Source organism: Heterocephalus glaber, unplaced genomic scaffold (genome assembly GCF_053883595.1).
Source record: "Heterocephalus glaber isolate CG9 unplaced genomic scaffold, H.glaber_assembly_v1.0 deba00001606, whole genome shotgun sequence".
NCBI lineage: Eukaryota > Metazoa > Chordata > Mammalia > Rodentia > Bathyergidae > Heterocephalus > Heterocephalus glaber.
The window spans coordinates 20870989-20880745 of NW_028258377.1; the positions used below are offsets into that span (position 1 = coordinate 20870989).

General features: G+C 44.4%; 1 long non-coding RNA gene across 1 annotated transcript in view; it reads right to left on the reverse strand.

Annotated features, from left to right (window-relative positions):
- LOC110344756 (uncharacterized) overlaps nucleotides 1-9203 on the reverse strand; it is a 106927-nt gene extending 97724 nt beyond the window's left edge. Inside the window, exon 1 of the long non-coding RNA XR_002387548.2 lies at nucleotides 8994-9203. This is a non-coding gene — a long non-coding RNA (uncharacterized LOC110344756). The remainder of the gene's footprint in view (nucleotides 1-8993) is intronic.
- Nucleotides 9204-9757: the final 554 nt, after the last annotated feature.

Sequence of the window (9757 nt, forward strand, 5' to 3'; positions counted from 1 at the left end):
TGAGGCGATACTCTTAAGTGAAATAAATAGGACACACATGTATAAATACCGAATAGTTTCTCTGGTGTGAGAAACTGAAAATGTAAATAAGGACTAAATGTATAATAGGTAATGTGAAATAAGAAGAAAAGGGGCAAAGGGGAAGGAAGTGGGAGGGCTAGGGGAAAGGATAGAAGGGAATGGGATTAATATGAGAAAATGAAAAAATAGGAACAAAATCTTTGTAAATAGGGAGGAATGGAGGGGTTGAAGGGAGGGCTGGGCAAGGGTGAAAAATAAGAACCAAGAGAGACTATGTAAAGGTGCACATTTCCAATGATGAATGTCATTATATTGTATACCTAAAATGCACCAATGATTAGAATGAATAATCAATAATGTAAAATAGGAAGAAAAGGTCCAAAGGGGTAGGGGTAGTGGGAGGGGCAGGGGAAAGGAAAAAAGGGAAAGGAAAATTGATGAGAAATGGAAAAAATGGAAATAATGAAAATTCCAACATAAGCACTTAACCATAAGAAACAAGTTAGTGAGAGCTGCGGATGTAGCTCATTGGCAAGGTCATACCTAGTGTATGTAAGGTTTTGGGTTCAAATCCCAGCAGAAGAGAAGAAAAGGAGGGAGAGGGGAGAGGGGAGGGAGGGAGGGAGGCAGGCAGGCAGGCAGACAGACATGTCTGTAATCCCAGCATTCAAGAGGCTGAGGCAAGGGGACTGTGAGTTTGAGGCCAGCCTGGAGTACATGGCAAAAAGCCCAAAAAACAACAACAACAAAAACCCCAGTAGGTACAATTACCATAAAGGGTAATGAAGTTGGTAGCCATGGGTCCTGACCTGCAAGGATCTAGATTGATAGTAATCTTAGGGGCAAATTGGAGGGACAGCCAACTAAGATACTGCTTGAAGTGTGCAGTCATTCAAAAGAGATTAGGAATGGGTAAGAAAAACAGTGAGAACAGCTCTCTAATGGAAATTCAAAATCCCTGCTCCATTTCCAGAACTGAGCCAGGTCAGTTCTGCAGCTTATTGACTGAAGGAGAAACTAAGTCCCCAAGAGGAAGAATCCTGCAAAACAAATGCAAGAATATGTAATCATGATTTTTCCCATATTTTCCAAAGGAACCTAGGGCCATTAACCTGGATTACCTATATGCAGGAAAAAGGGGAATATCCAGATATTTTGAAGGCCACTAGATACATGGTGTGAGCTGAAGCTGATACCAACTGGAAACAAAGTGCCATGGTGACCCCTCTTTTATAGTAGGATCAGAGGAGGTCATGTAATAATTGAAGCCCTAGCCCCTGGTCTGTGCCCTGCTGGGCCAATGAACTCCAAAAATAGGTCTGCCTTTTCTTTCTACAGTGCCTTAGCTGTACAATGAGCTAAAGCACATAGATTTTCTGATATACAAACATAGGATCCTCAGTAATAATACTTCACAACAAAAGACTCGTGAATGTTTGTGTGTCTGTGGTGTGTGTATGTGTGTGTGTGGGCAGTGCTAGAAACTGAACCCGGAGCCTCATGCATACTAGGAAAGGGCTCTACTACCAGGTTACATCCTCAGCCCCTACAACAAGATACTGAAAGCAAAGCAGGTGCATAGGTGGCCCGTAACCACAGTATCCATGGTCCTACTAGGTACCCTAGTAGAGTAATGAACAGTAAAACAGGGGTACCAGCTTAGAGATTTAATTCCTATGTATATGGGGTACAGTGTACCTTCAAACAGTGGCCATTTTATGGTATGATGTTGCCAACAGGTAGAATACGTAGGTCTGTGAACAAAGGATACTGCCACTCTCAGGGATCCACTTAGGGAATTTACGCTTTCTAATCCTGAAAGTTCAGCCTCTATAGTTCTAGAAGTCCTGATTACCAGTGTTTGGAAATGCTTCACTATGATGTAAATGTGGTTTCAACCCCCAAAGTCATATGGTAATGCTATAGAGAGTAAAAATTTAATCCAACTATACTATTTAGATGCAAGCCCTCTGGGAAGTAACTAGGATCAGATAGTCATTAGGGTGGGGGCCCCATGACTGAGTGAATCCTGCTACCTTAATAAGAAGAGACGAGACACGTGGAGACAGGTACATGGCTCCCTGCCCTGCCAAGTAATGCTGTGTGCTACTCAAGACTCTGCCAGCAGCAAATCCACCCCTAGATGAGAACCCTAGACTTTATACTTCTAGAGCCATAGGCCAAAATAAACTTTTTGAATTGTAAAGTAGACTGTTTCAGGTACTTTGCTATAATAATGAGAAGCTGACTGTGCAAGCTTCCACCAAGGCAGACAGTAAACATCCCAGACTAAATTTAAAACTACAGCTGTCCCCTGATCACTTTGGGCTGCTATGTCAGTGACCAGCAAACACAGAAAGGGATTTCCACGGTGGTAAATATAAATGCCCTTGATAATGATGATGAGTCAGGGTAGCCACCACACAGCGGAACAGGGAAGAATAGCTTTGGCCCTCAGATACTCCTCCGAGAATCTTGTATACACCTACGCCCTGGTATAGCTACAAACAGACACATTCGGCAACCAGGAGCTCACTCCTACTAAAAAAGTCACCCAGACCAAAAGGCATGCTAGCTAGAGGGGTGGGAAACCTAAGACCGTGGTGGAAGAGGAAGATGAGTATCAGTCATGCCTGAAGAACAAGTGAGGGGTGTGCTTTGTTCTCCTCATCCTTCTCTTTATGTCTTACAGAATTCACCAACCAGGCACCCTGGGGAAGCTGTGCATGCAAGGAGGAACTTAATGTGAGAAGCAGACTTCCAGGGTTGCTTTGGGTGTTCCACCTAGATAGCTATTCCTGGGCTTTGGTACTTATTCCAGCTTCCAAGCCAGCTGATCGCAACAGGCCACTGCTCCCTTTTCTGGAGAACTGCCCTTAGCCGATGAGAAGCCATCTCTCTAAAGAAGTGATACTCCCACACTCTAGTTGCAGAGCAGACAGTGGAGCTGTGGGTACAGCGAGCCAGTCTCCCACCTGGAGGTGGAGCGAGCACTTTTGCAAACCTTGTGCTCAGCTTTCCTGTGGGATCAGACCAAAGCTCATCCATAGGCAAGATAACACTGTCAGGTAGCTTTCTCCTTGCTCTATACGCCTCTCACCCGCCAAAGCAGGAGTTAGGAGCACAGGACCATGCAGTCAAAGAGGGCCAGGTGCTCAGAAGGGGCTGGTGCTGGGGATTTAAAGCTCTATCCTTTCCATCTTAAAATTTTTCTTTCTTTTTTTTAAGACAGGATCTTGCTTTGTTGCCCGGGCTGAAACTTAAACTCCTGGGCTCAAGCAATCCTCCTCTCAAGGAAGATCAAGAGATCAGCCTCTCAATAGTTGGGATTACTGGTTAATGCCACTGTGCCCCGCTACATCTTGACATTTTTAATACTTTTAACTTTGAATTTGTTTTGTGACACTGAATGTAAATTAAGATGATTGAGATGCACAGGGACTCAGTCTCAGCTCACAGGTAATGCCACTTCCCACGGTCTCCCCAGTTCCCCTGGCCCTTGATACTCCACACTCTGCCAAGCATCTCCCTCCCTGCCCTGTCCAGTGCCTGCTGCACCCTTCAGCCCTCATATGGGCCAGTGTGCAGGACAGGGGTGAAGGAGGGACTGGGCACACACTCTCCTCGGAACAGGTGATGGTGGTGGCTGCCCCTGTCCCTGGCCAACAGCAGGGCACATTTAGCAGGCACTGTGACAAGGATAAGCCTTTCCCTTACCCACAGTCTGAGCACCTAGATGACCTGGCTCAGGGGTTACGATACCTAAAGTTGTCTTTATCTGTGGAATGGAGTAGCTGGACCATGGGAAGAAGAGATACCTGGACACCCTCAGTCAGGACACTCGGAATATGCTCAGCATATCCTCATGCCCAGGAGGGATCCTCCTTTCCAACCTTCTGGTGTCTGGCTTTTGTTCAACTCTTTTGGCTAGCTTGAGGCACCTTCTGGGGACAAGACACAAAAATATAAATTGTGTGATTTTGGTAAATCCATATCCAAGTTAAAAGCTTCAACATTTGCATTTAAAAGTGGTATGGGATGAGATAAAGATGAAAAGTGAAGTTCATGCTATTAATTTAAATTTTTAATTTTCCTATATTTAGAATGACATTAAACTGCAAATAAACATCATGGCAAGTGGAAAGAGACACTGTGGAAGATAAAAAAAGATTTTACATTTTGGTATCTTTAAAAGCACCTTTTTTCTTTTTTAAGAATTCAGCTTTTTTTTTTTAAACATGTTACAAAAAACATTTAGTCCAAAAAAACCAAAGCCCGTGTCATCATCAGACTCCACAGATTCCACTTTCATTGCTTGCATTTTCTTCTCCTCACCTGGGGCAGCAGTGGTAGCAGGAGCAGGACCTTTGTAGGTGCCACTCCAGCTGCAGGAGCAGCCCATGGGCTTGGTATAGAGAAGGCTCTTCATGTTGACATTGCCCAGAGGCGTTGCAAAGTAGCTGGGCCAGAAAATATTTATAACAGCTGCTTTAACAGGCCAATGATCTTCTCTGCGGTGGTCACCTCACTGACCTATAGAAGGAGGGCCTTGCTTCACTTTTTTGAGCAAGGAGCCTCTTGTTTTCCTTTTGCTCTGGACCTTGCAACTCATGTAGCTGAGCTTGTTCATTCCCTGCATTCTGACAGCACCAATAAATCACTGGAACATGAAATGCAGTCCTGCTTCAGACTCTTCTTCTAGGGAATCCAAATCAGATCCAGGAAAGAAAGCACTAGAACTCCCAAAGGAAAAACCATAGAAACAGCAAGGAACATGGCGTCATGTCCCACCAACCAGAGAAGAATCCAACTCTCCTCTGGCGCTTTCTCCTCCCAACTCACCCTAGCTCCTCTCTGAACTGGTTACCGGGAGTGGTTTCTGGGGGTGTTCTCTAGCACTTTTTTCCTTTCACTGCTCAAGCAGGTATTGAGTAGCAAATAATACCAGCTATCATTTATTGAGCATGACCTATGTGTCAGGCAAGCACTCCCTGTGTGCCATTTTCTGTTGCTTTAACTCAGCACCAAAGATGGGATTATTTTTAAAGGGAAGAGGTCTATTTTGTTCATGGTTCTGGAGTTCAAGAACACAGTGCAGGTATCTGGTGATGGCTTCATCTCATGGTGGAAAAACAGGCCCACAAGTGAGTATACAGGGCAAAAAGAAAACGCAAAGGGCTGCCTAACTTTATAAGATCCTGCCCCATGAGAAAAAGCTTGAAGAACTAAGCTCCTCTTCGAGGCTCTACCTCCTAACACCACCACCATAGCATTCAAATTTCAACAGGAGTTTCACAAGGGACAAACCATATTCAAATGACCATACCAGCAAGGCATGGTGGCCCATACCTGTAATTCCAGCACTCAGGAGGCTGAGGCAGGAGGACTGCTGCAAGTTCAAGGCCAGTTTGAGCTACATAGTGAGTTCAAGACCAGCCTGAACTACATGGTGAGATCCTGTCTCAAAACAAAAACAAAGCAAAACAAAGACACCATACCATGTCTGTGGCCAGTCCACAGGTTAGCCCTGAGCATAAGTAAAGGATCACCATCAATGGGTTGAAGTCAAGGTCACTCATCTAGCAAGTGACATTTTAGGTAGACTCTAGGGCCCTTACTTTTAATCACTAGACCATCTGCTTCTCCCCACCCTGGCTAGCATGGGAACTAGAGGAGTAGACAAGTCAGTCTCAACGATATTTTCAAACACTCTGCATTCAACCAGAAACTCCCAAAATAGAAACTGACCTCAAAGTTCATCCATATCTGCCCCACTACCTAGTGCTATAGCACTTCTAGATGAGTGAGTTCAGCTTCCCCCAAGACAGTTCTAGTGATAGGGCTCTTGCCCCAGACTAGGGATTCCCACCTTTTTTCAATGGCAATCACTGAACCTCCATCAGTCCCTCTGAAACCTCTTCTCTTTGTTGCATCTCTGCCCTCTAAGAGAACACCTAAGTAGACTAGATAGACTGCCCAGTGAAGCCCTTCTGAATAGGAAATTGCTTCTTCCACAGACTTAACACTGTGAGGCACCCTGAGAGTTCCTGATGGGGTATGGCTTTCAGTCTCCCTGCCATCCTGGGTGGCTCTTCCACTCGAGCTTCAGAAGGTCAAATTTATGACTCAGAACTCTCTTGGTTCCAAGAGTTAGTAATTGAAATCATTTTGACTTAAGAAAAATAAAACCTGGGACCTAGGTTAACTGACTCAAGCAACTGAAAACAAGATCTCAAATGGTACTGGAAACATGGGTCTTTCATTTTGTTGGTATTATTTTTGTCTTGTGACTAAGTTCCCTCTAGAGGGATAAAACAAAAGAAGGCACCTTATATCCCCCGTTCTTAGCATGCTGAGTGGGAAAAGGAGATCACTAAAAGCATCAAAATCTAGCTCACATCACCACCCTTAAGCCAATCATTGTGACCACAGAAATGAAACATGCTGATTGCCAGGCCTGGCTGCAGGATTACCTGGACCTGGGAATGGACTACAAGTAGGAGAAGGTTAGTATATTAGTCCATTTTTCACTACTACAACAAATACTTGAGGTGAGCCATTTTATAAAGAAAAGAGGTTAATGTTGGTTCATGGTTATGGAGGTACAAGGTGCAAGGGCCTCAAGTGGTAACAGCCTTATTGGCAAAGTCCTCAGGCAATGCAACGGGTCATCTAGCAAGAAATAAGGAATGTGCATGTCTTTGTGTGTCTGGTGTCTCTCCCTCACCTGACAAAGCCATGGGATCCAATCCTGGTGCTCCACTCTCATGATCCCATTTGATCCTAATCACTTCCCAAAGGCTCCACTGTGAAACACCATAGTCAGATTAGGTTTCCATCCTTTTAATACCATTAACATAGGACTTTGATGACTAAACTCTTGCATGAGTTTGGGAGACAAACCACAACAGTTCATAAAGCAAAATAACTAAGTTACTTTTCCAAGAAGTGAGATTGGACAGTAGGCGAGCAAAACCCAGATTCCTTCCAAAAACCCACAGCCAAAGGTATTAAACCATGTAACCTGACAAGCCCAGTGATGGTGAGATCTTAGTGCTCTTTGTTCTTCCCAGAGGTGGCATTTTGGGGGGCTCTAGGGAGAACTGGGTATATGACTTAGATACAACTTCAAATTTTTCTTTTATTCCTTAACTCACTATTTCTGTACTCAAGCCACTAACACTAACCCAGATTCGTTTCCATTGGAATTGGAGGCAAAAGAAAAGCCACATGTATGTGTCATGTTATGGAAGCCCTAGCAGACTAAGACAAGGCATGTTCTAGGAAAAGGAAACAACATCAAGTCAATGTTTAGGCCCAAAGGATCTTGGAGTGTGAGGAACAGCAAGAAGGCCAGCAAATGAGCAAGGTAAAAGTAGTAAAACACGGAGTCAGAGAGCCATGCCAGTCCTACCCTATGGGGCCTGATAGAAGACCCCATTCCAGATAAAGTAGTATCAACATAATGTTGCCAATCAGCCAGGTTCTTTTACTCAGCAAAGCACAGCTCTTCTAGCAACCCTGATGTACCAGAGGACACCAGGTAATGCTGGATGCCAACAACTGACACAGCCAACTGCTGGTCACTGCTGCTGCTGGCCATCATTTTTCCAATGCCAGCTTCTGTTGGACACCAGAGCTTGATTCTACTGGGTTCTGGGTTTCTGTTGCTGGTCTTTGTTGGCTGCTGGTCTCTGGAGCATTTTGGTGTTAATAGCTCTGAGAGTTCACTACTCAAGATAAAAATCCCAAGTAGATTTATAGGATTTGGGGGGCCTACACCACCAGAGAAATACAGTGGACCCTTGACTTAAAAACTCCATCAGTTCCCAAGGGAGGGTTGGTTACAAGTCAAAACAGCTGAGATCTGGATGTTTACCTGGGTACATGCTACAGACAACAAGAGGCAGATGGATCTTCCATTAACCTAATTAACCCAAGTTGTTATGTCAGGCCAGTTGTAACTTTAGGGTCCCCTGTAAATCACAAGCAGGTTTATAGGAACATCAGTGAGTTTTCATTGTAACAAGACCTGTGCTGCAAAAAGGGAACAGGGTGGTGTTGACACAAAAGAAAGCCCTAAACCCTGACAAGTTCTTGGGAAGCGCTACTTGTGTAGCAACTTGCACGCCTGTTTCAGTGAGGGTGAGGGCTGAAACCAGGGAATCCTCTGGAAGGCTTTCTGTGAATGTGGGTATGCAAATAAGGGGCCCAGATCCCGCCCTTCCTGATCTTAACCAGTATTTTCCAAAGTGGCCGGAGTTGGGAAGGGGGTACCACACTGCCTGGCTGCATTCATGCTGGAGTGGAAAATGCCAATTTGATAGTCAGGGAGGATACCACTAGATAGCCAGGGAGGATGCTGAAGCAAACTGTCCCAGCCCCTTGAGGTGCAAGGGGGAGCGATGGGAAACAAGGGGGAGAAGCTGCCAGCCACTGGCTAAGCCACACCCACCTTTAGCTGGCAGGGGAAAAATGAGTCAGGTGCTTCTCATCTGTCTCAATAAGATTTAAAATAATCAAGCAGAAGCAGTGGCATACCCATTCCCAGCCAGTCAGGAAGCTAAGGCAGGAATGGTTGACCCCAGAAGTTCACGGTTAGCCTGAACAACATAGCAAGACTATCTTAAAAAATAAAATAAACAACAACCAAAAATAAATAAATAAATAAAATACAATAAACAAGCCAGGCACGGGAGCACACACCTATAATCTGGAAGTTTGAGGCAAAGGGATCTCACGTTTGAGCCCAGCCTGGGAAACTGCAATTTAGTGAGACCCTGTCTCAAAATAAAAAATAAAAAAAGAGCTGGGGATATAACTCAATGTGAAGAACTTGGGTTCAATCCCCACTGCCACAAAAAATAAAAAATAAACAATTGACTTTTTCTCAGTCTTACGTAAAGACTTTTTAGAGAATTTAAGATATTATTATAGTTGTGTAACAATGTAAGGGTGAATCATATTCTTACCTTGAAAATTCAGGTTTGTACTCAAATGATAGTTATGCTTGTGGACCCTGTTGTGAAACTCGGAGCAGCCCTGGAAACAGAACTCCTCTCTTCCTCAGGCAATCACTGGCTGACCTTTGGCCCACAGCTAAGGCTCAAGAGGAAGGTACTGGAGGAAAAAGTTTCTTTGCACTCCCAGATCTGGCCAAGTCTGTTGTTTTTCAAGCCAGAGAGGTCAATGAACCTGATCTGCTGAAAACACCTGAAGGTAATTTAAAGGAAAGGGTTGATCTCCCGCTGCCCCACCAGAAGGGAGGGAGGGAGCCATGCAGATTTTCCTTTGTGCAATGCCAGTATTACAAAATTGGTATTCATATCTACTTTCCTCCTCCTGCCATCTAGTTTTAGAGGCAAAAACCTAGTGGGAGTCAGACTGGGAAGTCAATGCAGAAAAGTAGGTGTTGGAGTCTGTAGCTTTAGGCATAAATCTCTGGCTTTTTATCCAAAGCAGTGCTTTGCAACTCAGGGCAATGTTACCCCTCACCTCAGGGCCCATTTCTCAATGTGTGGAACTATTTTTAGTTGTCACAGCAGGAGATGGAGAAGGGTTGGGCTACTGACTTCTAAGGAGTAGAGGCCAGGAATGCTGCTAGCCATCCTACAAGGCACACGACAGCCCTTCACAACAAAGAATGATTCAGTTCAAAATGCCAACCCTAATTTAAGAAAACAGAAATAGGAAAAAAGAAACTCAAGTATTTAAGGGCTTTCGAGTGCCATATTAT